An 11,335-nucleotide genomic window follows, 5' to 3' on the forward strand; every position below is an offset into this window, starting at 1 on the left:
CCGCCCGTGCTCCTGCCCCTGCTCAGCACCGCATCTTATGTAGTTTCAGTTCAAAGGTACGCTGACGATGATGGCGGCGGCGGCGGTGGCAACAGGACAGCAATGGGAGCGACCGGGTGAGGCAGCTTTTTCTGCACAGCGATCTCAGGCTCCTCAAAGTGAAAAAGGGCGAGCCATCCCTCGCGGGACTGAAGAAGAATAAAGAACGAATGGACTGAAAATCATCCAATATTTTCCCTTATTTTTGTACGAATTATCGGACACTTTCAAATCTGGTACAAGGCACAGATTGTTTATCCCGAGGTCTACGAAGAGGAGACGAGTGTTAGGCGAGACCAGCTGCTCCTTATCCGCACGAACAAATCCCCACGCGCCTTAAACTTCTCTATAGCGTGCGAGATCAGCCCGCTCGGCCCCCCGTGCCACCCACCGTGCGGACTATTCCTCGCTCCAACTTGGATTTTCTAGCGCGAGAGATGATGGCTCGCCGGAAGCTGGCTCGTAGATCGCTGTGGCGTTTTCAAGCCGCACGTGTGTGTGGATGGTGACGTGGCCCCTGGTAGGTCAAACATGGACGTGAAAGGATGCCGGTCGCTCATCTTCATGGGCCGTCGCAAGCCATCGGACTGAGTGAGCTTCTACCTATCCCCTTCCCGCCAGCTGCCCGCATTCTGCTGTTCAACGACGAGTCTTGAGTCACTTTGGGCGCGTGCGAAAGCGGTTAGGTTATGCCCCAGCCGGAGTTAGCCGGGCTCACTCACCATCGGCCGAGGAGATCACGGATGATCCGATCATGACGTCGATGTCCGCAGCCTGCAGGGGAGGTTCGGTTCGGAGGCCGGTTGGTCAAAGTCGATCGACCTAACGAGCTAACCGCGGCGTACAGCGGTGATCGGGTGCGTGGCGCTGGAGCGGGCGCCCAACTCGTCGGACGCACTGCTCTTGTTCACTTTCGCCAATTCGCCGTCGTTGCCTGATTGCGCTTGCTGATTTCGGCACCCCGATTCGCTGACCCAGACGACTGCGCGCGAGAGAACAGAAGAGGTCGAAGGCCAGGCCGCCCCAGACAGGCCGCGGGCGTTGCTGTCGGGCGGAGGGCGCGGAGAGCGATGGCGCTTGGAAAAGAACAGGCAATATCCCAACTAACGAGGCGCGGCGGCTTGCGACTCAGAGCGAGCGCTGAATGGGGAACAGTGCTCGCAGGTGCGGGTGCCGCCTTGGGACTCCGGTTTTGGAAATGACGATATACCCCGTATGGGTTGGAAATCCAACTAGTTAGTTTGGGAGTAAATTGGTTACTTGGCCTAAAAAAATTTAGCTTCGTTTTCTAGCTCCTTTTCATTTGAATTTGGTTATCTAGTCCAAAATCGAATTTTGTTTTAGTTCTTGGCCCTTCCATTAGTTTGACAAGCTAACGTTGTTAAACACAACAAGAAATGACTCTTTTACCAGTGACGCCAAATGAAAACGATGATGCCAGACTCACTCACCCTTCCAGCAAGCCACTGTGGTCCTCATCTCTGTCAGTCACCAGCGAAGCTGAAAGTACGCCTAGAGGGGGGTGAATAGGCGATCGCTGCTTAAAACCTGCACACAAGAGCTTAGTCTGAGGTTGCCTGGCGGACCGTCCGCTGGGAGTGTCCGCTGGGCACTTCCAACGTCCGCTGGGAGGTCTCGGGTAAGGAATGCAACCGTTCAAAAAATAAACCTTGTATACAAAATCTGCTTGAATAGAAAGACTCTAATACAAGTTAGGAATACTAAATGTGGAAGCAATCTAGCACAAAGTAAGTACACATGTAGATCGGGCAAGAATGCTAGACGGTGGTAAGTATAACAAAAACACAAGAATGAAGTAAGGTAATCAAGCACAAGAGACACAAGATTTTCACCCAAGGTTCGAATCCACTCAAGGATTCTACGTCCCCGTTGAGGAGTCCACAAAGGACCGGGTTCCTCTCAATCCTTTCCTCTCTCAAGCAACCACAAAGGTCAAACTTGAGCTCTTCACAAGCAACAAGGTAATACAAACTTCTCAAGACAACCACACCACGAGTTGATTGTTCTTGAGCACCTCTAACCGTCTAGGAGCCAAACTCCAAGAGTAATAGATGTGGAAAGCTATGGAGAGTGTCAAGAGATGCCCAAGAGAGGTGAATCTCTTGGCAAGAACTCGAATCTTGCTTGGATCTTGCTCAAACCCAACCCTAGACCAAAGATTTGGAGTGGAGAAGCTAGGGTTTCACTTTGGGGAGCTTTGGAGTGCTTAGAATGTGCTTGAGACTCGGTTTAACTGGTTAGGCAAGAGAGTTTTTCGTTTGGGGTCGTAGGGATATATATAGTGCCTCACTGGAAACTAGCTGTTAGGCTGTTTTCCAGTGACGTGGCGGACTGTCCGCCAGGCCTGGCGGACTGTCCGCCAGGAGCCCTCGGATTTGCATAGATTGCTTCAAGGCTTACACTCTGGATTTGATTTATTGGTGATCTTCCACACACTTTCCACATCCCCCTTGATAGTACGGTATACCTAAACTCAAGAAAACATAAAACAAAGAATTTTCTCCGCTTGCAACACTTTTCTTGATCCGGTACCGTTCTCCAAATTTGAATAATCGTCGAGTTTCACTCCTTTTCTTTTCTCCTTTTTGGTTTCTTTGACCCCTGCTCATTATACTCAATTGAAACATTAGATACTCATTTAGGTTGTTATTAATCACCAAAATAGATCATTAGGCCTAGATGCACTTTCAATCTCCCCCTTTTTGGAAATTGATGACAACCCAAATGTACCAATAAAAACAATGAATTCAATAGAGCTTGAGGAAATATATATGTGATGAGCTCCCCCTAGATCCATGCATCCACAAGATATACATGAACTCCATTTCATAATGAGCATACCAAATTAAGTTATAGCACCATGATGAGATATAACCAAGACTAGATAATCATAGATAAGCAATAGGTTCACAAGCATAGCATAGCATCATCCATAAATAAGTTATTACAAGCCAACGTAGTTCAAATACAAGACAAGCAAAATAAACACATAGTCTCACATACATCCAAATAGAGATAAAAAGTTTTTGACACTCAAGCTCACCACGACTCTAAAAACACATACTAGGATACAATCTTCTCCCCCTTTGGTATCAAGCACCAAAAAGAGAAAAGATAAACGGAAGCTAGGAGCGGCAATTGCTCATCATTCTCATCATCATCATCATCATCATCATCATCATCACCTTCATCATATTGCTCCCACTCAGCTGGAAGGTCCCTAGGAGGAGATGGTGGAAACGCGGGCCAAGCCATCTCCTCAATGCCAAGATGGCGCTCAATCCTGTTGATACTCTGTTGATTTGCTCGAGCGTGAGCGCGAACTACATCATTTGTGTTGCGGCATACTCTGAAGAGAGCCTTCAAGCCATGAACAAAAGCGTTGCCTTTCTTGCGAGGACGAGCCCTAGAAGTGGAGGACGTCACCGAAGTGGAGGGCATGTCCGGAGTGGGCTGGGGTGGAGAATGAGCTGATGGTGAAGACTCGCCTTCTGGAGGAAATTCTGGCTCCTTGGGAGGCTGTGGACAATATGGTGCATGGACCGTGTCATATCCAAACTCCATTCCAGTCACGGCATTAATCATCCTTTGGATGTATGGAGCATAGATGACTGGATTACTGCCATGATGGAGCATGTACCTCATCTCTGTCCAGAAAAAGTGAAACACACTGAAGGACGGGTGATCGAAGTCCGTAGCCAAGAGAAGCAACTTCACCGTTCCATGTATCTTTGTGCGATCACCCCTCTTGGGAGTCAAGGTCTCTCGGAATATCCTGTTCATGATCTCCATATATGGACGTAGTCCATGAGTCGTCGCCAAGTCCGGATCCTCATCCCGATAGAGAGTCATAAGAGCTTTATCCGTTGGATTAATTTCATTATGAATCTCCATCTCATTTAGAGTATCATCAAGCTTGATTATAGTTGCAAATTGCTTGTATGAAACCCAGAAAGCACGCCCTTGAAGATTGAAGTGAATAAAGGACATCTTGCCCTCACCTTCAAACCAAACAGTGGAGCAAAATTGAGCAACTAGCTCATTGTTCCAATTTTGGTTGAGGGCTAAGAAGTCATAGAGGCGTTTCTTCTGACATTCTCTTATGACCAAGTCAAAAGTAGGATTATTTTTCTCACTCATTTCAACCCAATTTATGTACTTGGAGACTGTGATGGCATTCTTCTTCTCGATGAAAACGGATATGTACCAATCAGCTTGGAATTTGCTCCAAAACCTCCTATCCGTGATGTACTTCTCAAAGTCATAGGGATTTTCCTTTCTTTCTTTAAAGACAGCACCTCCTTGCTTTGTGGTGTAGTCAATTCTCTTCACTCCAAGTTCACCAAAGTTGATCCTAGTATACTCCGGTCTGTGCATGATGTACTTTCGGTAAGGTTGGAGTGGAGGATAATCATCAAAGAGAGGAACCGGTTCTTGAGGTCCAGCTTCTTGTGGAGGAGGAGCCTTTTGGCCTCTACGGCTGGGTGCCCCATGGCTAGGACCACCCATTTGGCTAGCACGACTAAGCGGTATTTTGCGAGTTGGCTTCTTTGGGCGCTTAGGTGGAGGAACGACTTCCACTTCTTCAATCTCATCGGAATTTGAGTCGGAGGCGGGATCATGCATGAACTTGATCCTCCTCTCATGCACCATCTGGACAGGTATAGGAAGCATATTGCTTGATTAGAAGTAATGAAAGAACGAGTGTTAACAAACACGGGATTATGCGGTCAAAACCAGAACAGAACCTACCTGGCGGACTGTCCGCCAGGAAGATTCAGTTTTGAATGTTCCCGCGAAATCACGCAATGTTAAGTACTAACTTGTTGAGGCTCAAACATTGTAGGCATATTCTAGATGATAACGAAGGCTAGAAACAAATTTTGAACAACTTGGGATGGATAGATTTGGAGATCGACTTGAATCAATGTTTTAGGCATGAAATGAATATGAGCAAGTGAACTTTAAACCTAGCTATCCATTCTTCAAGATTTTCAAGGAATAGCATTCTCTACTTAGCAGGAATCCATAGCCAAAAGCATTCCTCAAGATATGCATCGAGTAGAGAGATCGATGGAAGATTGCATATACCTTGTTCTTGCCCTAGGTTGGACGAAAGAGGTTCCAATGGTTGGGAATCGAAGGGAGTAGGTTCTTGCAGCTCGTAGAGGGATTCCCTTGCCGTGGAGGGGTCGAGGTCTTGGCTCCACGGACAATGGAGGTGGTGACCGTGGGGAAGAAGAGAGAGTGAGTGAGAGGGAGGAGAAGGTGTTGTGTTGGTGTATGAGGGTGAAGAGAGAATGAGGAGCCACACCAAAGCTATATGACCTCTTGGCCCCGTACCCACGGACATGAGACAATGGGACCACAAGTGGACAAGTTGGACACAAGAAAAACGGTCAGCTCTGCTGCCTGAGCCCGAAGCCTCCTGGCGGACTGTCCGCCAGGAGTTCTCAGCCAGCAGACACTCTCCACTCTCACGTAACCTATCCAATTATTCAAATAACCTAGAGAGTAGATTGGATGTATATGATATAAGATATTTGGGATATAATACATGGTTTTTCAAGAAAATATCACATAAAATGACCATGTTAACCAACTCGATCCAAACGATCAAGAAAATCCAAGATTTTTACAAACAAAGCATGCATTATTTTGAAAATTGTTTTGTGATAAAAAGTTCACCACTAGACAAGCACGTGTGCAACACTTCATTCCACATTTCTAGAATCAATGATGTTTAGCTCATTCCTTAACGCACAAAATCTTTTCTCGTCTAAGGGTTTGGTGAAGATATCGGCAACTTGGTCATTTGTTCTCACATGAGACATCTCTATGTCTTCTTTAAGATTATGATCTCTCAAGAAATGATGCCGGATATCTAGGTGTTTGGTTCTAGAATGCTCACATGGATTTTCGGCTATTTTGATGGCACTCTCACTGTCACATACGAGTGGAACACGGATAAAGGTGTAACCGTAATCCTTTAGAGTTTGTCGCATCCACAAGAGTTGAGCACAACAATGTGCGGCAGCAACATACTCCGCTTCGGCCATGGAAAGAGCTACGGAATTTTATTTCTTGGATGCCCATGATACAAGGGACTTACCCAAGAATTGGCAAGTTCCGGATGTACTTTTCCTATCAATTTTGCATCCGGCATAATCCGCATCGGAATGGCCAACTAGTTTGAAATTGGAAACTTTTGGAAACCAAAGACCTAGGTGAGATGTATGAACTAAATATCTCATGATTCTTTTAACAGCACTCAAATGGCACTCCTTAGGGTTTGATTGAAATCTTGCACACAAATAAACGCTAAGCATAATATCGTGTCTAGATGCACAAAAGTAAAGCAATGAGCCAATTATGGATCGATATAGCTTTTGATCCACGGATTTACCTCCAATGTCAAGGTCAAGATGTCCGTTTATTCCCATGGGGGTCTTGATTGGCTTTGCATTCTCCATGTTAAACTTCTTGAGTATGTCATGAGTGTACTTGGTTTGGCATAGGAATGTCCCTTCCTTGAGTTGCTTGACTTGAAATCCTAGGAAGAAGTTCAACTCTCCCATCATAGACATCTCAAATCGCTTGACCATTGTTTGACTAAACTCATCACAGCAAGCTTTGTTAGTAGAACCAAATATAATATCATCGACATATATTTGGCAAATAAATAAATCATCACCGGCTCTTCTAGTGAATAAAGTGGAGTTGGCTTTTCCAATTTTAAAACCATTTTCAATGAGAAAATCTCAAAGGCATTCATACCATGCTCTAGGAGCTTGCTTAACCCCATATAGCGCCTTATGGAGTTTGTAAACATGGTTAGGATACGCTTCTTCCTCAAACTCTGGTGGTTGCTCTACATATACCTCTTCCTTGATCGGGCCATTCAAAAATCCACTTTTGACATCCATTTGATAGAGCTTAAAGTTATGGTGAGTAGCATGAGCAACAAGAATGCGAATTGACTCAAGTCTAGCTACGGGTGCAAAAGTTTGATCAAAATCCAAACTTTCGACTTGTGAATAACCTTTTCCAACAAGCCGTGCTTTGTTTCTTGTCACCACACCATGTTCATCTTGTTTGTTGTGGAACATCCACTTGGTTCCAACAATATTTTGCTTGGGTCGCTCCACCAATGACCACACTTCATTTCTTTTGAAGTTGTTGAGTTCCTCTTGCATGGCCATTACCCAATCCGCATCTCGTAGAGCATCTTCCACCTTAAGAGGTTCAAGAAAAGGAAAAAAGGAGTAATGTTCACAAAAAGTAGCAATACGAGAACGAGTAGTCACTCCCTTTGCAATGTCACCAAGGATGTTGTCCACGGGGTGATCCCGTTGAACACTTTGGTGCACACTAGGATGTGGCACTTGATTTCTTGACTCCTCTTGTTCATCATCCTTTTCTTCTTCATCTTGTTCCACACCTCCCCCTTGATCATTGCCATCTTCTTAATGATCATCATCTTGAGTTGGGGGAGATGCCTTGGTTGAAGATTGTTGACCTTGATCATTGCTTGATTCTTGAGGACGTACATCTCCAATTGACATGTTCCTTAAGGCTGCACTTGGAGCTTCTTCATCATCTAATTCATCAAAATCAACTTGCTCTGCTTGAGAGCTATTAGTCTCATCAAACACCACATCACATGAGATTTCAACACATCCAGAGATTTTGTTGAATACTCGATATGCTCGTGAGTTTGAATTGTAACCAAGTAGAAAGCCTTCCATAGCTCTGGAGCAAACTTAGAACTCTTAACTTTCTTGTTGAGAATATAACATCTGCTTCCAAAAAATCTAAAGTATGAAACATTAGGTTTGTTACTGGTGAGAAGCTCATAGGGAGTTTTCTTTAGTAGACGATGAAGATATAGCCGATTGATGGCGTGACAAGCGGTGTTGACCGCTTCCGCCCAAAACCGGTCGGAGGTCTTGTACTCATCAAGCATTGTCCTTGCCATCTCAATGAGCGTGCGGTTCTTCCTCTCCGCCACCCCATTTTGTTGAGGTGCATAGGGAGCGGAGAACTCATGCTTGATTCCTTCTTAATCCAAGTAGTCATCTACTTGAGTGTTCTTGAACTCGCTCCCGTTGTCGCTTCTAATCTTCTTGATTCTTAAGTTGAACTCATTTTAAGCTCTCGTTAAGAACTTCTTGAGAACTCCTTGTGTTTCACTTGTATCATGCAAAAAGAATACCCAAATGAAACGTGTATAATCATCAACAACGACTAAACCATATTTGTTACCGCCGATGCTTATATAGGCAACAAGACCAAACAAATCCATATGAAGTAGTTCCAATGGTCTACTTGTTGTCATGATGTTCTTGGCGGAATGGCTTGACCCAACTTGCTTTCCTGCTTGACATGCTCCACAAGGCCTATCTTTCTCAAATACAATGTTGGTTAGTCCTATGACATGATCACCTTTTAGGAGCTTGTGAAAATTTTTCATACCAACATGGGCTAGACGGCGGTACCACAACCAACCCATGTTGGACTTTGTGATTAAGCATATATCAAGTTGAGCTTTATCTTTGGTGAAGTTCACTACATAAAGCTTTCCTTTTAATACACCCTTAAATGCAATTGAACCATCACTCCTCCTGTAGACGGTCACACCCTCATTAGTAAATATACAATTGTAGCCCATGTTACAAAGTTGTGATACGGATAACAAGTTGTAGTCCAAGGTTTCAACAAGAAAAACTTTTGAAATGAAATATTTGGAAGATATAGCAATGTTACCGAAACCCAATACTCTTCCTTGGCTGTTGTCGTCAAAAGAGATTAAGTCGGTTGGATCGTCATTCTCTTCATAAGTTGAGAACATTCTTCTTTCTCCGGTCATGTGGTTGGTGCATCCACTATCAATGATCCACTTCGATCCACCGGAGGCATAGCCTTGCAAAACAAGTTTAGGCTTTATTTTTAGGTACCCAAATTTGCTTGGGTCCTCTCACATTAGTCACAAGTGATTTGGGCACCCACACACAAGTCTTTGGACTGTTGCGGTGTGTCCCAACATATTTAGCAAAGACTCTACCAAACTTATTCCTCATAATCACATATGATGCATTAAACTCATAGAAATGCATAATAGGAAGTTTTGATGCATTGGAGGAAGTGGGACGAGAGGCCGGAAATCTGCCACCCGAGGGTTCCTGGCGGACTGTCCGCTGGGTCCTGGCGGACTGTCCGCCAGGCACTCTCGGGTGCCCAGCACCGGGAGCAACTTTCCCACTTGTTGATTCCTTCACAAACTTAGGGAAGTCATGCCCATTAATCTTGACTCTTGCATTATGCTTTTCCAATCGTTGGAAACCAATACCATCCTTGATGTTGGGACATCTTGAGTTCAAGTATGCACCTCTTGCATATTTGAGTTTTTCCTCCTCAAGATCCTTCTTCTTTTGTTGTGTCTCACCTTCTAAGGATGTGATCTTGACTTTCAAGCTTTCAATCAACTTTACATTAGTAGCACACGCATCAACATCAATATCCTTACAACTAAGGCATGGTTGTGCTATGGAGAGGTTGATTGATGGGTCATGTTGAGATGTAGAGGCATTGGACAAGAGAGTATCAAATTGCAATTCAAGACTTTTGTTTAAGCAAACAAGTTTATCTTGAAGTGCAACATTTGCACTCTTGAGACTAGTGTTAGTCTCCTTGCTTTCCACAAGTTTCTTGTCCAAGGCCTTATTTTTTTTTGCTTGGTTATGAGCTCCTTGAGTTCAAGGTTTCTTTTCTTTTCAAGAATGAACAAGTCATCTTGTTTCTCAAGGAGATCATTCTTCTGATTTAACTCTTACATGAGTTCGTTAAACTTAGCAATATCTTTTTTATCTAGATTCTTGAGCATGGCAATCATATCAACATCATTATCATTTTCACTAGAGCTACTAGATGTACGTTCATCATCACTAGTAGTGTACTTAGGAGAAGAACATGGAATGATTTTTACCTTTCTTTTACCTCCCTTTGCCATAAGACAAATGTGAGTGATGTTTTTCCCATCCTTGAGGTTGGGGAAGAGAGAAGTCTTGTTAAAAGCCAGTGTGGCCACTTCTTCTTCATCCGAATTGGAGCTCTCATCATCGGAGCACCACTCCTTGTCAAGATGTGCTTCACCACTTTGTTTCTTCTTGAAGAACTTCTTGTCCTTGGTGAAGTACTTGTTGTCCTTCCTCTTCTCTTCCTTGTCCTATTTCTTCTCATATGGGCAATTTGCAATGAAATGCCCACTCTTGCCACAATTATAGCAATTTCTTTTTGTCCTTCTTTTGGAGCTCTCATGCCTCTTGTTGCCCTTGTAGTTGCGGTTTCTCATCAATTTGCTGAAGTTCTTCATGAGAAGAGCCATGTCATCATCATCAAGGCTTGAACTATCACTATCATTGTTACTTGATGAGAATTCTTGCACTACTTTCTTGCTCTTCTACTTCTTGTTTGCCTTGAGGGCAATGTCTTGCCCCCTTGATGTTGAGGTTCCCTTGGACAAGCTCTTCACATACTTGGCTTCACTTTCCGTCATCTCATGGTTGATGATCTTGCCAAGTACTTCTTCTGGTGTCATCTTCTTGTAGTTGAGACTCTCCCTTATCAAGGTACATAAGGTTATGTTCCTTACCAAAAAGGTCCTAATCATCCTCTTGACCACTTCATGGTCGGTCCACTTCTTACTTCCAAGGCTCCTCACTTGATTGATCATCTTCTTGAGCCTTGTGTACATTTCTTGGAGGGTTTCATCATCCAAGATGGTAAACCTCCAAAGTTCTCCTTCAATCATCTCAATTTTTGCTTTCCGAATGGTCTTGGTACCTTCATGTGCCACTTTGAGAGTATTCCATATCTCCTTTGCACTTTGCAATCCATCAACTTTATCAAATTCCTCTCTACTCAAGGATAAGAGGAGGATGGTTGCGGCTTAAGCATTGCGGTGGAACAATTGTTGCATGGTTGGTCCAAATCTTTCATCGTCACTGTCCGGCTGCTCAATACATACGCAAACAATCTCCCAAAGACTAGGGTGAAGAGAAAATAAGTGCCATCTCATGTTAGTCCTCCATTGGGAGTAGTTAGTTCCATCAAAGTGTGGGGGTTTTCCAAGAGAAACGGAAACAAAATTATTATTGGAACTCATGTTATCATAGTTGAAAGGAGTGCGAGAGTAGTTAGAAGTAACCAATTTTTTCTTCTTTCTTCTCTTGATGCAGATGGACCCTTCATCACTACTTGATGTTGAGGATAAGGA

Source organism: Panicum hallii, chromosome 1 (genome assembly GCF_002211085.1).
Source record: "Panicum hallii strain FIL2 chromosome 1, PHallii_v3.1, whole genome shotgun sequence".
NCBI classification, from domain to species: Eukaryota; Viridiplantae; Streptophyta; class Magnoliopsida; order Poales; family Poaceae; genus Panicum; species Panicum hallii.